Raw genomic sequence first — 22,998 nt, forward strand, 5'->3', positions numbered from 1 at the left:
CAATCATTTTCAACTTCCCCCCATGGTTCTCACTGGTTTTAGCTCTTTACAAACAATAAGCTTCTCAATCAGTTGTCTATTCTTTGACCTTTTATTCCACAGTTTTTGCCCACCAGCACTTAAGTGTGGTAAAACCTTCTTCAGTGCTGTCTCCTCTACCTTCTACCCTGAATCTCTTCTCCTGTCAAAGTCAAACTTCTTGAAATAATTAATTATTATTTCCACTTCCCTGCCTCCTATTTACTCCTCACCCTGGGGAAAATAGCTTTTGATTTCTACCACTTTAAAGAAAGTACTGCAAAGCACAACACAAAGCTCACACTGCTAAATCCAATAAACATTTTTTTTTTGGTATTTTTCTTACTTACTACTCAGCAGTATTTGATAATATTGGCCATGCCCTTCTTTTTGAAATGTTCTTTTCCCATATATCTCTCTGGTCGGTCCTTCATTTTTTTTTTGTGACTGCCACTCCTCCATTTGCCCCTTAAATACACGCTTTCCTAGCATATATTTCCTCCACGCTTTGTCCTAGGCTCTTGGCTTTCCTCACTCTGCACCCTTCCTCTGAGTAATCTCTTCCTGTTGCTGGCTTCAATTTTCATCTTATTTTGATGATTCCCAAATCTATCACTCCAGCCATCTGCTTTATAGACATGTCCTCCCACGCGTCCTACAGGCCTTTCAGATGTAATGTTCTGAACCTGAACTCATCATCTTCCCCCCACAAACCTGCTCTTTCTCCTGTGTCCCTTAGCTCAGTGGTGGCCATCACCTCCTCCCTAGGTGTCCAAGGCAGAAACCTGGCAGCATCCTGAACTCTTAACCCCTTCCCATTCCTGACTCTCATCTCCTTCCTGGATTTTATCCTCCTCACTGGCTTTCCTCCCTCTGCTCCCATAAGGAGGCTGCAGTGGTGCTTTAAAGTAAGCCAACTTGTTCATCACCCTGATTAATGACCAAACAAATAAACCCTGCTTCTCAGTTCGTGCTTTCTCTGTAGCTTCCATATTTCATCACTCTCCCCTTGCATCTTTAGTCAATAAGTTTCCTCTTTTTCTAGGACCCATTGTGATTTTTCCTGTGTTGCTCCCTTTACTGGAATCCTCTTTTCTCCATTATCCCTTAAAATGGCAAACTCCTACTCTCTCAGCTCTTCCCCTGGCTGTGAGACTTGGGGTAAGTTAACTTAGCTATGCTTCAGTTTCCTCTTATGTAAAATAGGAATAATACTAATAATATTTGCTCCATGGGTGTTAGAAAAACCAAATGAAAGAAAATATGCTTAGGACTTAAACTGAAACATACAAGGTACTCAATAAGTATTAGCTATTATTATTATTATTACTTATTGGACTCTGTTTATATGTCACTTTATCCAGGACTCCTTGCCTGACCTGGGAAATCTCAGTGAGGAGACCCTCCTAACTACTTCCATGATCCAGTTCCTCTGCATTGTAATTGCTGCTTGTTTGTCTGTCTGCTCCTCTCCCTACTACCTGCACGTACACCCTTCTCACCAAGGTAGCCTGTAAGCCCTGTGGGAGAAGGAACCGTAACTATCAGTTTTACTGTGGTATTTGTATTCCTAGGAGAAGCTCACAATTTTTTGTTGTCTGAATGAATATAGATGCAAAATTATTTCAACGTTTGATTGCTGTCTGTTTCTGCTAAGTCACCACTTTCTGAACCAGCTCTGAAGTGCCTGAACTCTTATCAAGCATGGAATTTGTGGCTATCTATAATCTTGCTAAGATTAGAAAGAACTACTAATGAGGTATAGCCTTTTGAGACTACTGTCCAGTTTAGGTATATCATAACTCCAATTAACCTTGGCAACACCCCAGCGACTAATAAACTGAATTCTGCATCTCCTACTGAAGAGCAGAGGCTAATTAGACAAATTATGGTCTATCTGGTATTGGCATTTGTCTGGGAGACCCAGACTAACTGCAATAACCAGTCACTGTCTTTGAAACATAATGTAGGTCGCAGCTTGATTGTTGGCAGCACTCACTTTAAACTCATACATACCAAGTGGTTTGCTGGCACATATTTAATACCTGGCTCTCAGGGGAAAAGCCCTAATTTTAGTGTTTGCTCATTTTCATGGTGTAAAGAGTCCTGCCTTGACTGATGTCAATGTGACATTGACAAATTCCTGAAATTTTACCAATAACTTTTTGCAAGTGGTGCAAGCAGGCTCCAGCACCCTGCAGTCTAGATGGGTTGGTAGGGAGACTAGGTGAGCTTTACTTTCACGAATAAGAAATTATCTTAAGAACATGAGAGTTAACTGTTCATAGTCGGAGAACAATTTTGAAAGAAAGTAATGATTCTGAGAGTGGCCTGGATCAGAATATTGCCAGGCCTTCCCTTAATGTATGTGCACCTCAATAACTAGGGCTCTCCTCCTGCAAGCCAGGCTGGCACTGTCGCCTCCGTCATGTGGGAAGGGTGTAGTAGGCAGATGTCCATGTCCTAATTCTTAAAGTCTATGGATAGATTATATTACCTGACAAAGGAGAATTAAGGCTGCAGATGGAATTAATGTTGTAAATCAGCTGGCTTTAAAGTAGAGAGGTTATCCTGGATTATCCAGCAGATTCAATGTAATGAGAAGCATCCTTAAAAGTGGAAGAGAGAGGCAGAAAAGGGAGAACAGATAAATGGCAGCATGAGAAGGATTTAGCCTAATGATTCTGGCTTTGAAGAAAGAGGGGTAACCCACAAGCAAAAAGTGTGGATGACCTCTAGAAGCTGGCAGGCAGCACAGAAACAGGGTCACTAGAGCCATCCCAAAGAAAATGAGCCTGGCTGACATCCTGATATTAGCCCAGTGAGACCCATGCTGGATTTCTAACTACAGAACTTTAATATAATACATTTGTATTTGTCTTGTTTCAAGACTCTGTATTTGAGATAATTTGTTATGACAGGAAACTAATACAAAATGGTATCACTATTGACCAATACCAAAAATCCTCTGTACTTGTTAAGTTCTTGTTTAACTTTGACTTTTTATCTAGTGAGCTCCACATCATTGGCTCTGAAGCCTTAACTATAATTCTGCCTCTGGTCCTTTGGTCTTAGTAATTGCATTTGATGTTGCTGGCATTTGAAACGTAGCTTTACCAAACAGATTATGCTTTGTCTACCTCCCTGTACTATTGCCCTTTTAGCAGATCCCCAGACAAGTCACCCTTCATTGTCATGAGGGAGAAGGGGATTTAGCTGGGCATAGCCGCAACACTGTTCCTCTCCTTTCCATTTCCATGGCCCTCACTGTATGCCATGTTCCCAGCACTTAAATCCTAGACAATTTCTTTTTCTTTTATTGTTTTTTTGGAGACAGGGTCTCACTGTGTTGCCCAGGCTGGAGTGCAGTGGCTATTTATAGATGCGATCCCACAACTGATCAGCATGGGAGTTTTTACCTGTTCCATTTCTGACCTGGGCTGGTTCACCCCTCCTAGGCAACCTGGTGGTTCCCTGTTCCCAGGAGGTGACCATATTGATGCTGAACTTAGTGCAGACACCCAATCTGCATAGCACACTACAACCCAGAAACCCTGGGCTCAAGCCATCCTTCCACCTCAGTCTCCGAGTAGCTAGGACTATAGGCACATACCATTGAGCCCAGCAATCCTGGACAATTTCAATGACCCTTCCTCCAACCCATTAAGAAGGTCAACCCTCCTAAAGAGAAACAACAAGCATCACTTGTGCCTCCTGACTTAAGTATGAATACTTTGGATTAGCATTTACAGCTTCCCATTATTTTGCCCCAGCTTCTTTTTCTGAAGGTATTTCTCCAAATTCTTCTACTGAAATTTATAATTCAATCTCAATGGTACCTACAGCTGTTTTGTATCTTCCTGCTTCTTAACTCATATCCACTCACTACCCACCATCCAACAAATATTTAGTGAGTGGTTGCTGTTTTCTAATAGCTGTTCTGGGCATGGTAAAAGGCACAAAAAAGGATAAGACCCTCCAAATGGGCAAGGCAATGGCTATGCTATTGCAGATCTCACAACCTAATGAAAGACACTGACATATGAACACAAAAGTTCAGTAAAACATGGCAACAGATGATAGCAACACAAGCCAGGTGCCCAAGAGCTCAGTAGAAGGAATGGTGTGGCTGTCTTCTTTGTGATTCCCTCCTCAACTTAGAAGCAGCTGTGAGTTAGAGGAAAGAGCACTGATCTTGGGAGATAAAAAGCTGGATTTCAGCCAATTAATTTCTGCAATTAATTTATTGGCAAATTCAATAAATTGATAAGGTTCTATTCATGAAGAAAAAAAAGAATGGATAATACTCATAGAATTGTATTAAGATTGAGAATTAATAATGTTCTGTAATTGAAAAAGTACTATGTATATAGGATTCCATGTTCACCTATGAAAAAAGTTAGAATGTGCCACCCCAAAATATGCCACTTTGGCATAAGGATTATTTTGAGCTTAAGGCAATTAAAAGCAGAAAACACAGAAAAAACTCTTTGCCCTCCCCCATCGGCTTAAAAGCAGGACATAAATTTCCCTTTGTAAAGGTGTTCCCCTTTCCTTTCCCCAAAAAGAAAGAGATCAACTATTATCATTAGAGACAGAAAGTGTTAAAAGAAAAACTTCAGCTGAATTAAATTAAAAGGAGTTTAATTGAGCAATGAATGATTCACAAATTGTGCAGCCTCCAGAATCACCGCAGATTCAGAGAGACTCCAGAGGTGCCTTGTGGTCAGAACAAATTTATAGACAAAAAAGTAGAGGGACGCACAGGAATCAGAAATGAGGTACAGAAACAGCTGGATTGGTTACAGGTTGGCATATGCTTTATTTGAACACAGGTTGAACACTCAGCAGTGTATGAGTGGTTGAAAATGGCTGCTGGGACTGGCCAAGACTCAGCTATTGTTACAGGCACATACTCCTAAGTTAGGTTTTCAATCTTGTCTACCTATTAAGTTAGGTCGCAGTTCATCCACAAGGACTCAAATATAGAAGTACAGAGTCTTTCTCAGGACATATTTAGTTAGCTTTAACAAAAGTCAGCACCAAGATGAGTCTGTATGAACAAACCTTACTAAAGTAACCCTTACTTTCCATTAGTTTCCCTTGTATGTTACCATCCCACAATTTACTGTCTCTTGAAGCTCAAACCTATATTTCTTTGTCTTGTCACTTTCTCATAATTTATCACCCTCTGTTAAAATGGTACATGAGTCCTTGGGTCAAACTGCTTCATTGGTTCTTCCATTCTTTTCTATGAAGCCTTCTATATACACAAAAATTAGAATGTTAACACAAAAGTGTTCATATGCCTCTTCTCCTGTTAATCTGTATTTTGTCCATTTAATTCAAAGGCCCCAGTGAAAACATAAGAGAATAGAAGAAATGTTTTTTCCTCCTCTACCCTTATTTAGTTATTTAACTAACCCTTATTAGTTATTTAACTAAAACATATGATTTATGACCCAGATTATATACTATTTATTCTTTCCTTCCTATGCATGTTTATAGTGCTATTTTTTGGTGCTCATCATAAAGGAACTGTTTTTCCATCTAAAATAATGTGTGGTGAAATATAATCAACCTATGAAAAAATGTATAAAACACAAATATACAACCTAATAAACTACTGTAATAGGACCAACCCTGAATCCTTTCTAGAGTCAAAAACATAACAAGAAACTTAGGAAAACCCTATGTACACTTTATATAAGCACTTTTCACATGCTGTTTTATCTGCCTTATTAAATTGCAAGGATTTTGAAGAAAGGCATATTAGCCAAGATTCTTGTGTTGGAAATGGTAAAACCCAAATTAACCAAACTTAAACAGAAAATGAGAAATTTATTGCACACAAAATTAAATGCCGGGAAGTATGCAGTGGAGCTGGACTTAGGATAACCTAGGATGCAAGCACTATTACTTCCTCCTTGTCACTTCCTCTTTTCTCCTTGCTTTCCATCTTTCATGCTGCTCTCTGCATGATAGCCTCACTGTCACAAAATGGTTCCCCTGGAGACTCATACCCTGTAGTTCTCAGACCAGAAAAGAGATTCTCTTTACTCAGCTTGAGTTTAGAAGTAAAACATCCTGGGAAAGGTCTATTGTCTGTCTGACCTGAGGTCCATTCCCCAATCTGTTATCAGAAGGAGGATGAGGTCAGAGAGAGATGCTGGCAACAGAAAACAACAGCTATGACAGAGGCACCATCTCTTGTTCAATGCCCCAAATGATCATTACATTCTTCACAGAGGAGGCAATCCTATCTTTAATATTGCAAGGAACTTCAGCAATATTAAGCAGGAACTTCAACTGGGCCTCCTCTGGTATTCAGGCATGTTTGGGTTTGTCAGGAAGACTGCAGTGTGTGGTTCTCCATGTGTCAGGGATCAATTCCTGTGACAGGCTTAAGAGACTTCAGGGAAAAGAACATCATCCTAAGTGAAGTCAGAGACGAGGAGTATCTTTGGTGTAAGAACATCAAAGGACTGTTGACTTTTGAGGACAGAACATGTTTTTTACTCAAACTGTCCCCTAAGCTACCTCTTTGAGACTGAGGTCTGTGCCTTAAAAAGGGTTTTTAACAGTTTGGGATCAGATAATTTGTTGTTGCAGGGGCTGTCCCGTTCATTATAGGATGTTTAGCAGCATCCCTGGATTTACCCTCTAGATGCCAGTAGCATTCTTCTTTTCTAGGCATGCAAAACAGTAATGAATCCAGACATTATGTCCCCTGAGGAACAAAATCACCTTTTCTTGAGAACCACTGGAATCACTGGCCTAGAAGGAAGAAACTATAAAAAGGAGGAAAAGGAGTAAATAAAAACGGAAAGAGCTGCTGTCCAAGGCAGCCAGGTAGTCTCACTTGCAGTATCTACAAAGGGCTATTTCTTGTGCTAGCAAGGATGAGCAGGGTGAGTTAACAGAGCTCACAGGTAAAATACCTTTGAGAGAACTTGAAATAAAATTTGGGGAAGCCAGGGATGCTAGTTTCTGTTAATCAGACAGACTAAAGCTGTAGAAATATTTTTGTGTTATTTTTGACAGTTCTTATGACCTATTTTTACCTTCAGGCTGATATGGCTTGGGAAACATTAAATTTGAACGAATGGATGATTTTAATGAATGAGGTTAACAATTTTTTTTTCTTAATGGCATACTTAAATTCACACATTACTACTGTGGGGTTAGAATTTTAGAAGTGTCGGGTACATTAATCTACATTATACTACTGTAAAATAGTGATGAACTTTCTGTGAAAACTGATCCCACACAGAGTTCTAAGATTAGAAACTAAAAATTTGATGTATCACCAAGTGTTCAATTTAAATTCCATGATAAGTGGCCTAAACATGAAAGAAAATTTTCAAAATAGGCTACTGTGAGACATCTTCACATTCAGTGGGTTACTCATCACTTTTTAAACGAGAATTTATATCTTTAAAACTTGCATTAATTTGTTTTAAAATATCAATTCTGATTCTACTTGAAATGTGTTTTGAAGCAGTAATGGGGCAGGAGAGGATATAATAAAAGAAAATATTAAAAGGAAGTAATAAAATTCCTCAATTAAGTCTACTTTTAAAAAATGGAGAAAATGAAGAGCCATCACTCTGCCTGTGCAGTGTAGCATCCCTTTCCCCTGTGGAGGTAAGAGAACTTCACTCTTCCCTGGGGAAGTCTTCCTTCCCCATTTCACATATCCTGTCCTCCCCATCTCTCTTCTCGCTGTCTCAGCACAGTGAGAGGTTCATGACCTAGACTTGACCAATTAGATTCTCCTGGGAATTTGAATCTTGGATGGAGTGGAGTTATTTGGGTTCCTCGTTTTACTAAAAGCTTGGATATTCAGGTTTTCCCTCCCAGTCCCTCAATTCTATGAGCCACTAGTATCCTTCCAATTAAGTATCTCTTCACTGTATTTCCAGTAAAGTAATCAGGTTATCAAGAATCAATTTCAGTTGCTTAAAACAGAAGCAAAGAACTGTAACTGATACAGGAAACTCTGATTAAAAAGTATTGTGACTCATTTGTCACTATGATTAAAGAGAACAGGAAACGGTCAGGAAAGAATATGGAATTAGAACTGAAAAGTAGATTTCTTGAGTCTATGCAGACCAAACGTTGAAAGTATGGGATCTATTCATATGTGTTTCATTTGTTTGTTTTTTAATCTTCTACTTCTACCAGGTTTATATATAGGTGTAGTTACGTAGTTGCCAATGTTGCTTGATTAATTTTAGGATTTCCAGAGTATTTAAGCAATTTTTTTTTCTGACTGTGATGCTTACTATTTTCCAGTAATGCAATTAAAAGTGTTTTAATAGCCACTTTTATAAATTGATTCTAAAAAGTAATGCTTTAAATTTACAAATGCATTTTAATATAAATATTACTCATGCTCATCATAAAAATAATAAACAGTACAGAAAGGTAGAAAATGAAAAAGAAAAGAGCCACATCATCCCCTTTTTCAGAGAGAAGCAAATTTTCTTACTTCAGATATTTCTAGCTATAACTGATATGCCTTTGGTTCCTGGTGTTTTCTCATACTTGGGCTCTTGCCCATTCAACCAAGTAGGCATTTTACGAAACTTGCCTCAGTGGAGAGATAACATTAGAGACCACAGGTTAAGAAAACCAATCAACCAACCAAATTTGCTTCTTTATTTAATGAGTTTCAAAAGACCAGTCCTCAGAAGAAAGGCAGGGTCTATTCACACAGGAACAGAAACAGTTTCAGGGAAAAAAAACACGGTGACGAAGAGTGAATCTTGCTAATTGGGAGGACTGGATAGGGTTCCCTGGGCTGGGATGATGGGAAGATCATGACTACTCAGTAAGGGAGCATGGTCTTTCGGCTCAGGGAAAGGGGCCTGGTTAAGGGAAATCCTTGGAGAGTAGAGTCGGCATCACAGACACCATCCTCTAACACTATGAGCACTGCTGGTCACCTCCAGCACCTGTTGACAGCCAGTCTTCATTCAACTAAGACCAATACAACTGTTAGTTTTCCTTTCCATGGTATCCCACCTTCCAAAATCCAGGAGGAGAGAATATGTGCCCTAAGAGGGGCCTATCCTGACCTTTCAGATGGCCTAGGACATGTGTGAGTTCCCCGGGTTACAGAGTGACACAGAACATCGATGGTACTGAGGTGACATGGAAGGTCCAGCACCTTGATGTCTATGGCACTGAACAGAGCCAGCTTCAGATTCACGCCTCTCCTCCTGAGCCAGTAAAATGTAAAAACACACAGTTAAACACACATCTCCCTCCTTCTCTTCCTCTACTTTTACACAAACTACATCACAGTATACCTATTGATCTTCCACTTGCATTTTTCACTTAGTGATATAGCTTTGATATCAGTCTGCAAGGATCTACTCTGTTTTTTAAATGGCTACTTGGTATCTTCATAATTTGACTGGTCCCCAAATGATGGACCTTTAGTTCTCTCTGTCCCTCTCTCTCTCTCTCTCTTCCCCCTTCTCCCTCCCCTTTTCTCTCTCAAATATTACCAAGCTATCATGAGTATCCTTTCACATAAGGCTTTGAACTTTTGTGTGAGGTAACCCTAGGATGAATTCTTAGAATTGGAATTGCTGGACCAAAAAGTATGAGCTTTTAAGAAAAAAATAATGAATGTAAATATTGACAAGTTGTTTTCCAAAGTGTTTGTATTGACTTAAATTCTCATAAGCTCTTCTTTATCCATATTCTCTGAAGCACTAGGTATTATAATCTTTTTACGTCTTTGCCAATCTGATACATGAAAATTACAATTTATTTTTAAATCTGCCTTATCTTAATGATGACTAAGAATCCTCTTTATATTTTGTCGAACCTATTTAATTGTGCAATTACAATATTCTTTCTTATAGGTAGGGGCTATTTTCTATTCAGCACTGTATATTTTTACAAAGCTCCCATTATGTGTCTAGTTGATTATGTTGAATTAGACTGAAAACAACAACAGCATTTGATATCAAAGAATGTGGCACAGAAAATGTAAACATGAAATATTTTAACAGTAAAAAATTTCCTGTGGCACTAGTTTTGAGTTACACTGGCACTGGCTCCTGATGAATAGGATGAATTAGCTACAAAATGTACCCATAGGTAACTGAGTAAAGTGAAGTGTTAGCTAGAGTTGTTTTGTGTTATCCACTTGAAAACTAGAGAATACCAGCCAAAAATCAATTTTGCTTTGGGATAATTAATATTGATCTGTTCTCTCGAGTAGTACTGTAATTAGAAATATGGCTCAGTGATTCCTCAATGTCACTACTGGTTTGTGACAGAAAACCACGACAGTGGCATTAAGAATGACAATTTCCTCCTTATTTGCTTCGGGAGGAGGCAGCTATCAGGAATTTAACAAAGAACTATGACATAGCTCTCTTTCAGGATGTAGTTTTAGCTAGAAATCTGATCTGTCTAGAGACAGTTTCAAATCTGATTCTCCCAGAGCTGTTAGAATACAGACTTTATAAAAACTCACAGCACTAGATTTATGCTACCCTCCTATATCTTGGCTCATGGACAAGTTGATGATAGATGAAAATAATGCTGCAAAAATTTGTGTTCCAAGATGCTTTCCAAAGTATATTAAGAGGCAAGCTGAAAAAAAAGAAAAAAGTGTTACATACTCAGCCAAACTCTAGGATACTTGTTTAAGAAAGTGAAAGAGGTTTCTTTTATGTAAGGCCTCAGTCTTTAATATACCAATGTGACAGGAACCTACTTTTCAGTGTTTCCCCAAATTATCTGACCTGGCACCCTATTTCCTATAGTGAGTATATGCTATTTTCCAGCCACCCGGTGTCCACTCTTCTTTTTAAATCTAGTGGGGCTATAAGCAGGGGTCCCACACTACCACAACTGAGGGACAGACCAATGCTCCAGGCTAGGACAACTAGAAGCTGCAGACTACAACTGGGAGTACAAAGAGCAAGCCATTGGGGCTCACCCATTTCAGCAATGGAAGACACCATCTTACAACATTCCTGTCCTGACATTATCCTGTTGTCACTGCTTCTGTGCCCTTTGGAATTCTCCTGCTGGCTTTCTATTCCGGGTATCCAGCTAGGCTTTCCATCAATTCTTAGAGCTCCTGATATCCTTCTATTAAGTTCCTTCTTGCCTAAATTGGGCAGAGGGTTTTCAGTTGCAACCAAAGACTCACATTTTAAAAAAAAAAAACTTCTTCAGTTCATCTCCCATAACATCACTAGATTGAAACAGGAACAATGTATATTTATTGACAAAAGATCTACATGGATTACACCACCTAACACATTTTAGGAGCTCAAAAAATTGCTGAACAAATAATGAGCATTCCAGAAAACAGCTTTTGGGGAGTATAATTTTAAGTCGTTTTCTTAATAAGGAGAAAGACTATATATAATGGTACCTAAGAGAGAAATGGTGCCTAATACCTAGTTGCTCCTCTAGGAGTGGAGTAAACTGCAAAATATTTCTGTTGAATTTTGGTGGCTATTGAATAAATTAGTGTCTCTTATTTTAGAGAAATAAAAGACTTAAGACAAAACATAAACTTTAAATCAATACTAAGGAACCATTTAGGAAAAGCTTGCCCTCTCTGAACTAGACGTTTTACTAGGCATTTGACATCCAAACCTCAACTCCATGTGTCAATGAACAATATTTAGTGAGCTGATACTATGTGGCAGACATTGTGCTAGGGCCAGGAGACACCATGACACACCCAGCTTGGGCAGTAAGATATTCTTCTACAGTCACACAGATGGTGAGTTGGTGGTGTAAATATTCTTTCCCTGTGTAAATGCAATTATAGTCTTTGCTCTATTTAATTATACTAAATAAATAGCTTCTATTTATTCTAAACAAACAGATAACCCAATCGACATAGATGGGCTTAAAATTTTAAGTATCCTCACTTTAGTGACAAACACCTTGGGAATCTTAAAGGAGTGTTTTATTTATTGATACCCGTCACCGTCAATAATTTTGGTTCAAAGACGCTTTCATATTTGATTTTCTGATAGAAGACAACACAATCAAAACTTTCAAGTTGCTTATGAAAAATTCTTAGGATGACACTGCACCTAATGTTTGTAGTCAGTTGTTTGTCATTCTTTCCTCTGTATCTATGCTGTGTCCAGCACTGCTAGAGAAGTAGGTACCCAACATCCTAAGGTCCAAATATCAGGACCATGAAAATGAAGCACTAGAAGCCAGACAGATAACCCCCAGAGGGAGCAAACGAAAAAAACCCCAAATCTTGTGGATCTAGAAGTAGAAAATAATCGCTGAACCACTGATTTGAGAACATTAAGGACACCTCAAAATAGATCAGGGCAGTGTTCCTAGCCCAACTCTGTGGCACAACATAAACCTGCAAGAAATAGGATTAACATACTATCTCTGCAGTAAGTTAAATCCTGAACTTCTACAAAATACCGTTTACTCCAATTTAGTTACATTCTTCCTGCTTCCGGTGTCTTACCTCCACGTTGGACTGAGGTTTTCAATTCAATGCTGAAATATTTACCTATTAAAATTACCCATTTTGCTTCAGTGTGAGTTTCTCAGCATGTTTTACACAGGAGTGACCTGAATGACTCGCAAGTGGCACTAGAGTGTGCCAGGCCCTGGAATTTAATGGTATGCTTCTGCCGGGCGCGATGGCTCAAGCCTGTAATCCCAGCACTTTGGGAGGCCGAGACGGGCGGATCACGAGGTCAGGAGATCGAGACCATCCTGGCTAACATGGTGAAAACCCATCTCTACTAAAAAATACAAAAAACTAGCCGGGCGAGGTGGCGGGCGCCTGTAGTCCCAGCTACTCGGGAGGCTGAGGCAGGAGAATGGCGTGAACCCGGGCGGCGGAGCTTGCAGTGAGCTGAGATCCGGCCACTGCACTCCAGCCCGGGAAACAGAGGGAGACTCCGTCTCAAAAAAAAAAAAAAAAAAAAAAGGTATGGTTCTGTGGTGGTTGTCTGTTTGCGGTTTTATTGCTGAATTAGCAGTAACCACAGTAATCATACCCTTTCTCATTTCTTAGGCTTGGGAATTTCATCCACCTCTAGGGGTTTGGTCCCCCGTCATTTCTCAAAGTTACTGTGAATTTGTTCTGGTCAGTACCATAGAGTGTATTATCCTGAGGAGGGCTACTGTAGGGCCGCTAGGACTAGAAGCAACTTGAACTTCACAAGTTAGCAGAGGAAGGACTCCCTGGCACACCGACTTAGGGCCACGGCATCTGTTCGCTCAAGTTGCCCGCCAGCCCTGGGAAGACAGTCTGGGGGCAAGCAGGCTGGGTTCCGGGTCTCAGTCGCCTCAGTGGTGGCTACAGACTGCGCATGTGACCCACGGGCCGGCGGCGCAGGTGCTGGAGAGCGAGGAGGAAGGCGGCGTGGAGGAGGGGACTTCCGGGACCAGCGAGAGCGCGCTGGCTGCTCGCCGACGGCGGGGGCGGGGGGCGGCGGGGGAGCGAGCTTGCTGGCGGCTGGCGGCGGCGTTGAGCGCCGGGCAGGGAAGGGATATGCGCGGGATCGCAGGGAAGGGGGAGGGGAAGCGAGCGCGCGGGCTCGCTGAAGGCGGGAGGAGGCGGAGCCCTGTGGCGTCTGAACCCGCCCCGGGGGTGCCAAGGTGCGTCTCCAGTCTGACGCGACCGCCTGGGGCGGAGCTAGCGGGACGTGCCACCTGCAGTGCTGGCTAGGGCTTTTTATTTACTAGGGAGCAGTTTCCCCGCGCGACAGTCCGGGAGCGCGCAGGCACTCGCGCGCACACATATGCACGCAGGCACACACACACACTTTTGCACACACAAACACTGTAGGACGCTCGTCTTCACTACTGCATCCCTGAACCAGCAGAGCGAAGCTACTGCGGGTTCTCTTAACCTCAGCATCGTGGGGCGAAGCAGAGCCATTGTGCATCAAGGAGAGGCCGGTGCCTGCGCTGCCGTCTTGGGCACCTAACCCAGCAGACCGCTCACCCCATCGGGTAAGCCAGTCTCTCTCCTTGTAACCTGTTCTGCAGACCCGAGGAAGAGGGTGGGAGGCTGCTGGTGCGCCAGTGGGGGCAGACCCGGAGTTGACATTTCAGGGGCTTGCAGCCCATGCAGCCTCTGCCCGTGTCGTCTAACGGGAGCAGCCACTACTCAGATTACTTATGCTGCCAGCCCTGGAGTCGCTCCCCACTTCTTCCCTTCCCCCGCCCCCCCCCCCCCCACAGCCCAATATGTACTGTGCTCCTTGGTTGCCAAGGAGACTTGCTTAAACATCAGCCCTGGGACATCTATTGAAAGAACTGGTTTCTTAAATGATGCTGTTATTTATTTTGATATTTAAAATAAAATATATACTGAGGACCTTGTGGTAATTTGGCATTCGTTAATCTGTATTCAGGTGGAGGTTTCATTCAACTTCAAGAAAAGCCGTAATTGCACTATATGGTATGCTTTAAAAAGGATTCGTCAGATGAATTTTTCAACGGATTGTGTCTTGAATCATAATTTACTCCCATTTTGGTGATCTTATAAAGAAAGCTGACTCCGGTTTAGATCCCTTCTTCCCCTCTATTTCCAGTTTTATTTTGCAATTCACTTAGTCGTGGTTATTTTAAGTTAAAAGCAGATGTTTTAATTGTGGTTCCCCACACAAGGATGAGCTTCTGTTGTGAATTAAGCAGAACAGGAATACATGTTTGTGAATTTGTAATGTAAGAAGGTAGCATTCATGACATACATCTTTGCTAGCATTTTTATATCCCCTGCATCAGTATTGAAGCGCAGTTTTCTGCACCTCTGCTCATTTCTGAGAAGATTCTGTTTTCTTTAAAATCTCTTATTGATTTTTTTAAAGATCTGTCTTATCTCTATACATGTACAGAGATAGATATAAAATATGTGCCATGGCTTACGAGAGCTTATATGAAAGTGCAGTTGTTTTTGTTTTGTGTTTTTTTCTGATGGGACTGGGTCCTCTACTAGAACACTGATAGGCCCATGGAAGAGGTCAGTGCTTCTCTTTCACAGAAGCCCCTAATACCTGGGCTACCAGTTTTGTTTTGTTTTGAGGCCTCAGGTGTCTATTGGGTGAACTTGTAACACAGTACTTGAAGGCATCAGCAATCCAGTAATTACATTTTGCACGAATTTCATGCCTCCCTCACAAACAAATGGCCCAGTAAAGATCCACTGGTATTCAAGAATTCATTTTGTTTTCCTTGGATCTTTGTTCATCTTTTCTACTTCTTGTTAAATGACACAAGAAAATAAGTCAAATTCTTCTAATGTAGATTTTAAACTCTGTCATAGGAAGTGTAATAAATAATGTGAGGAGCAAGTAAGCCAAATAATGACTGAGGTAGATAGAGGGGATTTATGCAACTCACAGAGCATTGGGAGGTGAATGATGACGACAAACATTTTACATTACAGTGTAAAAAGCACTTCTCATATACTTCTTTTTTTAATCCTCACAACAACCCTTTGAGGCCAATAAATTACCTTCCATTTAAAGCTGAGGAACCCAAGACTCAAACCTTGCTGAAGGTCACAGCTAGTGAATAGGGAAGCCCTTTCTAGATCCAGTCTCCTTGCCCTTAAAAAAAGTTGTGTGTGCGTTTCAGATGTGTGCAGGGATCTGGCAAGTGATATAAAGGAGTGGGGCAGGCCTAGAGAAGACACGTGGGAGAGAGGGTAGGGAGTGGAGCGTGAACTGTGGCCTCTGGAACTTGCAAACCACTGTAAAGGAGGCAGCTCCCACTCCACTGTAGCTGATTGTTATTGTCCAGGCTCTAAAACATGACAGGTTTTTAAGGAAAACAGAAGCGTCTAGATTTTTTATATGAGGTATCCTTAATTTTAAAAACTGTAAGGACCACATTAAAAAATGTATCTGGGTCGTATCTGGCCTGTGGCCTGCTAGTTAGCAACCCATAACTACTGAGGTCTCACTCAATTTTAAGTTTTTATTCTCTAACAAAATACTGATGTGAACAAATACATCCATCACTGCGAATGATCAGTTTTTTATTTCAATATTGAAGTCTAATAAATGCTCTACCTTTGTTCTTCAATAAACTAGTTCAAAAATTTTTTGAGGTTTCCTAGATCTCTCTCTTATATCTCAGAAAATAAAAGAGCATGAAGTGCTCCAAAATAGGAATTTTTGCATCTGGTGAAACAAAAGCATTTATAGTTTAGAACTTATGTTCCTGGCTTAATGTTTTTTTTCTTGCCGTAAAAAAAGTTGAGTGCTTGTTATAGGAAGACGTAGGATTGGTCAGCAAATGGAGCATCCTGAGCCTTTAATGAAAACGTCTGATTAAAGTGTTACGTAATTAGTTAAAACCCACCACTGAATACTGCAAGATGCCAAAGGAGCAAAAACATAAGTGGGAACTCAGAGACATTAAATCCCAGCACACTGGTATATAAAATGTTTACTCCTTAAATAACTATCTTGTAGTGAGGTAAATACATTTTAAGAAGCTGCCATTTTCTCCCGTTTCTCCTAGAGCTACAGAGATGCTAGTGGACTTCACTGAAGTAGGTAAGTAGTCAGAAAGGAGTGTCATTTTATTTACATTGTCTCTTTGGTGGATCCAGAGAGGGTGTAGTTAAAAGGAAAAGCCAAAAAATTTGAACAGTGACTTCTAAAATCCCCCTCTGGAAAGATGCTTTAACAGTAAATAAAGCCATTTCAGTTTTCCTTTTGTGGAAATATGTTGCACCCCTAGTAAGGAGCTATGCAGGTGTGTGTTAGTAATGTTCTAACAAAGTCCTGGCTGAGTGCTGTGGAGATACCGTCTCTGCCCTCAAGGATTCAGAGCAAACACACTGCTCCTGGCAGTGTCTACTTTTCGAGCTCTTCTGTGAGCAAGCTACTTCCATATTGGCTTCACAGTGACTCTATAAACTGGGCATCTTATTTCCATTTTACAGATGGAGAATCTAACACTGCGAAGTCCAATTGGACCAATGAAAGAAATCTTGCAACCTCAGCTGCTCTTCTCTCTTCACATTCCTTCTTCTCAACTGTTATCTAATGCAGGTTATAGACATGTACATAATTGTGATTTTGAGGGAGTTATGTGTTAAATGTTACAATGGAAATATAAGATTCCGTAGAAGCTCAGACACAGGGAAAAATTTTTAAGTGTTCTGATTGTGGAGATCAGGTCAGTCCCTATGTAGCAGGGGAATTAGTGATGGAACTTGACGGCTGGGTGTGATTATATTAAATGAAAATCCTTATAGCTGTTGAAAGATGGGAGTCTCCACCAGACAGTCTGTTGGAAATGTGGGTTAAGAGGATGATGCTAGTGATACCTGATATTGATGAGCTTATTGTAGCTGAGCGGGTGATGAAAGCTTTGGAAGAACTATGGTCTCGAAGACGGAGTGCAGCAGAAGATGCAACTGCGGATGGGTGGGAGGGGATGGAGGAAGACAAATTCGGGAGGGAGACTAGGAGAAGAGTTGTAGCCATAGAGGAGAATCTGGAGAATGTAGTACTGATTCTTCTAAAAGACTGAACATAAAGGCAAGGGACAAACCAATATTATATTCTCTATACAGAGACTGGCACGTGATAAATACCCATAAACCGTGATGACGTGTCTATATTTTTAATGTTCGGTGGCTGGTACATAATTTCTTCTCATGATATCACTTTTCTATAGAAAAAGCATACACATATTTTATATAAATTCATTTGGAGTGGATAAATATATGGATTTTCAATAATGGGAAAAGATTCTGGCAAATTAGATGATAAAAGATGTAATCTTATTTTTTTCTAGAAGAGTCATAGACTTGGAGGCTAAGGAAGCTCTTACAGATACAGATTTTAAGGTTGCATATACTTTTGATGAAGTCTCGTATGTTTGGGACAAGTAAAGGAAAAATGTGGGGTGTATGTTAACCATTTGAAAAGCTATACTCAAATGCAGACAGAAGGCTTTGGTGACAGATAAATGTACTATAATCTTGATCCTGGTTGGGTCAATGTTTTTATTACATCAGTATAGATATGAAAGAAATGTGACAAGCAAGTGGGAGCGAGACTTGCATTTAAGTACTAGATCTTTGGTGACTGGGTGGGAGAGCTACCTGTTAGAATGTTCAGCACAAGGTAACAGGATGAAATAAAATCGAAGGCGACATAGCTAGAGTCTAGCACTGGGGATATTTGTCATGATAGAAATTTACTTTAAAGTTGGAGGGATTTTAATTCCTATCAAGTACAATATAAGCCAATTATGATGATTTGCTCTTCACAGATACATTTGGCAAGTAATGGAAAATATTACGAAAAAATGATACTGTAAGGAGCCCATCTTTCTTAATAAACAAGGGGCGTTTTGGTGACAGCAGAGATAGATGTGGCTATGTCTCTGTGTCAGGCAGTGTCTTACTTCCCTTCTCTGCTTATATGACTGCTTATTATTTCGGAATTGTTTTCCAATTTGTAGAGTAGAACTTAAGACTTTATCCTAGAACATTTTACTTTCTGTCTTGTTGGGAATTAGTAAATGGAATTCATTTTGTTCACCTTTTTCCTGGCATTTCTAATCAGAACCTTCATTCCCAGGCCCTTCTTGTCAAGATCTTTACCTAAGAGGAGCTGAGCAATGTGAAGTGCTCAACTTTCTTCATATTTCTTTTGTTCTTTCCCTATTTCATATGCACATTGCAATGCATTAATGTATTTAATTTAACTTGATTTTGACATATGGCACTATAAGTTTTGGTGAGATTTTTAAACGAACTATGTAGAAAAAAAGTTTTGCAGACTTGACTTGGAGTCAGATTAGTTCCACATATGGCAAAAAGCATTGAAAGCTATAAATTTGTCTAAAATAGCTTCTTCCCTTGCAAGGTTGAAGTCACCAACCTGGTAAGATAATTTGTAAGTGAAGAAGAAATGTCTTTGGCAGTTTTCATGGACTCTTGACAACATTTTCCTACATGTTTATTTGAGGCATAATGTATTCTGCTTTCCATGCCAGATGAGCCAGTTCCAGTTACTTAGAAGCAGGGCTACCCCCTCCCTTCCCCACCCAGATGATACAACCAGTTTGTTATACAAGATATTGATGGAAAAAGAAGTCCCATCTAGCTGATTGCTTCAGTGAGAACATATTTGATGCTAATGGCACAGACAATAGAGCAGTGGAGGAGGCATTTTGCAATTTTTTATGACACAAATTCTGATACCTCATTTAAAATCATTACTTAGAAACCTTATTATTTATGATTTTTAGTTCTACAATTGAAAGTGCAAGGTAGCATGGCACAACCAGAAGAACCTGAGCCTTGGAGCCTGGATTTGAATACTAAATCTGATACTTCTTGGTTCTGTGACTCACAGTGCAGTTACATATCCCCTCTAGCTCTCATTTTCCTCATCTGTAAAATGGGAATTCTGTTACCTAGATTATGGAGTTGTTTTAAGATTAAATAAGATATGCATGGAAACATCTAGTACAATGTTGGTGTATAATAAAATCTCAGTACTTATTAATTCCTTCCCTTTGCCTCTCCTTTCCCCACTCCTTTGCCTTCCTCAAAATGATGGTGGAATTCATTTAAATTTCCTGAGCCATGTAAAATGTCTTAATCTGGTGTGCAGACCTTGGAGTAGAGCTACCCTAGTTATGCTATGGAGCTTTTAGTGATGCAGTATGCTGCTTACGTGGGCTCTCCCAGGGAGAGGGATGCATAGCTTGGACTCAATGATGTCTTTTCTCTCTGACAAGCCACTCTTCCCTCTTTTATGCAGCTCCTGGAGCATCAGCCTGGTCACAAGGAAAAGGAGGAAGGGTCAGTCAGTTTCCTTCTACCCAGGCAGCTCTCTGGGGTCTATCATAGGATCTCTTCAGGGGTCCACATCTGCAAAAAGCACAGAGCTGCCCCTTGTGTTCTCTATAGAATTAATAGTGGCAGCATCAAGTACCTGGCGGGTACAGACCTCTTAGCCTTTCTGTAAGGTCAATTTCTAGAGCCCACATCTTTCTTGACAACTAGAAGTTTCCCTTCATGCTGAATTATGTAAATTTTATGGAAAGGTCAAAAGCTCACCAGGATTAAAAAAAAAAAACCACTCCTCAAATTTCAAGTCAGATACGATTAAAATCTTCCCAAACAGAATACTTTCTAGTTAAATCTATTTTTTTCTTTTTCTCTGCACCACGACCTCACTCATTCCCTGTTCCCACCAGCAACTCCTTCTCCTGTGTTGAAATATCATGTGGGTTTCAGATGACCCAGGAGTGCACATGAGATTAGTACGACTTGACTCTTTTCAAAGTCACCCCCAGCCCATGGGCTTAGGGAGAACCTAGACAGCAGAAGGAACTGCTAGCAGCCTACCACACTTGTAGGAAGTTAGCCTGAGCAGTATATTGTAGGATCCCATAGACCAAGCTAAACTCTGTTTTCATCATACAATGGATTATAAAGCATGTCCTTAAATAAAATACTTTTTCTTGTGCTAAATGTGCTCTGCTTATACCTGGTATGCATGTAAGCATATATTTATATATTTCAGTATTTATAAAGATATAGTGCAATTTCATAATTCAGATGCATTTTTACTAGTTGGTAACATTACTTGAGATGCCTCAAATAAGAAAGACAAGTTTTGTGATTGTTAAAGACAGAAAATCCTTTACTCATTTCTTTATGGCTCCAGAAAAGAATATGGTAAAAAATGTTTTGTAATGGAGATTGATTATAGTCAGGTGTAGATTCTCAGCTGAAAAATATGGTAGCCGATATGACATCAGTGCCAGGTCTTGTGTCTGCATCACATTCGCAGACCAGCACAGTTACAAAATCATTACAAAAAAAAAGCCTACTCTAAATGTGAAGATACCGGTTTATTCTAAACCACTCCCCAAGCAATAGTTATGGTTATTATTTTGGAAATTTAGGTTCATAATTGATATAGATGTCTGAGTGGAGGAGATTTATTTTGATAGAGTCTCTCATTCACTTGCTTCGTCATCTACTCTGCTTGACATTTTCTGAAAGGAGACTTTCTTTTTAAACAAAATGTTGTTTTTGTGATAGGCAGTGGTGTAGATGTAATCAGATGCCCCTTTGGCTGCGTAAAGCTTCATTAGTCTTTCCTAGCTTGATGTCCTTGAGCTGATAGAACTGACTGGGTTGTTTTTTTTTGTTTTTTGTTTTTTTTTTTTTAAGACTTCAAAGCCTAAAGAAATATGAAATCAATGTTTTGTTTTTTCTTCCACGAAAACATTAATTACCTACACTCTGATTTAATTTTGCTGTAGCTTATCTTCTTTAGCTTTAGGCCAAAGCCATTTATCATTTCTTGGAGGTATTCCAGATCACCTACAGATGGGACCTTCTAATACAGCAAAAGTCATTTAAGAAACTCATGCACAGCCCTTAGGCCTTTCTATACAGCATTTAACTTGACTTTTTTTCTGAAATCCCTAAGATTTGTGAATCTTAGTGTCATCTATAGGGTTTTCTGATGTTTCCCTTCTCTCACCTTGTACTGTTTCACAAAGTTGTCATTTTTTTTCCTTTTTTTTGAGACAGATTCTCGCTCTGTCACTCAGGCTGGAGTGCAGTGGTATCGTCACAGCTCATTGCAGCCTTAATCTTCTGGGCTCAAGCGATCCTACCACTTCAGTCTCCCTTGTAGTTGGGACTATAGCTGTGTATCACCACACCCAGCTCATTTTTAAAAATTTTCTTTGTAGAGATGGGTGTCTCACTATGTTTCCCTGGCTGGTCTCGAACTCCTGGGCTCAAGTAATTCTTCCACCTTGGCCTTCCAAAGTGCTGGAATTATAGATCTGAGCCACTGTACCTTACCAAGTTGCCAATTTTTGATTTCTGTGTTTCATGCTGTTTTTATCAATGTTACCCATCAGAAGCCTGCAATTAATTATTGTCATTACATTTTGTTAATTGCTTTAACATCGAATATTAATATATTCTGTATATGTAACTGCCAAGGGGTTTGCAGATGTGGGTGGAATTCTTTGGGCAGCACATTATTTTCCTAGTGGCTAAGGGTTTAGTGGTTAAGGATTTCACTAGTGTGGAATTAGGACAGGAGGAATTAGTTACATGGTTTATCTGTGCAGGAGCATCACCCCTACATAAAGCCTTTGAAAATAACGACATATTTTACTCCTGGACCTAATGAGGGATGAAATTCCCATACCCCTCAAAACATGTGCCTTGATTGCTGAATTTTTCCTTTTGGGCATTGTATTCTTGGAATTCTGCTTCCTCTACTTTGACCTCTTTCAGGAAATTTATATCCTGTGATTGCTTCAGAATTCTGTTGCCATCCATTCTTTGTTCATGTGGAAACTTGGAGTGCCTCAGTCAGCAGCTATCGGTGTATGACTCCTTTGTTGGATGCAGGGACAAGGCAAGTTCGGAAAGAGGACTTCTTGCCTCTCAGCATTAAGTGAGCCCTTCACATCAGTGGCCAACTGTTGGCCAAGATGTTTAAGAAACACAGGTTATCATTACTCTCAAGAACTTCCTTAGTTCTTAGATGTAATGCATCTCCCCTTTGTATCTGGAGCTCCACGGTTGAGCTCAGGGATGGAAGCATATTGACAGTTTCAGGAGAGAGTCTTTCTATGTGGTGGTGTAGTACCCACCATTATCTCAGCTGGGACAGAGGGTCATCTCCCAGGAACCAGCCACATGTCCCTCTTTGGCCAGTTTTGAGGCCTCCTAAGAACAGTGCCAGGGTTAATAAGGCCTTTTCTTTAGGCAGCACTCACTTATGGTGGCTCAAGTCACACATCAGTATTGAAAATGTCTCACTCTTACTGTTTCTGTGGATTACGGTTAGGCTAGTGGTCGACACAGTAAGTGGATTGGGAGAGCAAAGGCAGGCAGAATCAGTTTCCTTGAGTTTTCACTCTGTAGGGAGTTACCTTGACTTCAGAACTCTGTGCCTAAGTCTCTTTCTATATAAA

General features: G+C 40.2%; 1 protein-coding gene across 12 annotated transcripts in view; it reads left to right on the plus strand.

Moving 5' to 3' along the window:
- Window positions 1-22,998, plus strand: part of KLHL32 (kelch like family member 32) — a 241,582-nt gene that overhangs the window by 14,007 nt on the left and 204,577 nt on the right. For 10 of the 12 annotated variants that reach the window (XR_003119167.1, XM_025384098.1, XM_025384105.1 and 7 more), the window contains exon 1: window positions 13,515-14,010. The exons of 1 other annotated variant lie outside the window; for it this stretch is intronic. The gene's annotated coding sequence lies outside the window, so the exon portion shown is untranslated. Of the gene's footprint in view, window positions 1-13,514; window positions 14,011-14,414; window positions 14,462-22,998 lie in introns of those variants that run through there. One more of the 12 variants, XM_025384099.1, reaches the window with a different exon arrangement.

This window comes from Theropithecus gelada, chromosome 4 (assembly GCF_003255815.1).
Source record: "Theropithecus gelada isolate Dixy chromosome 4, Tgel_1.0, whole genome shotgun sequence".
NCBI lineage: Eukaryota > Metazoa > Chordata > Mammalia > Primates > Cercopithecidae > Theropithecus > Theropithecus gelada.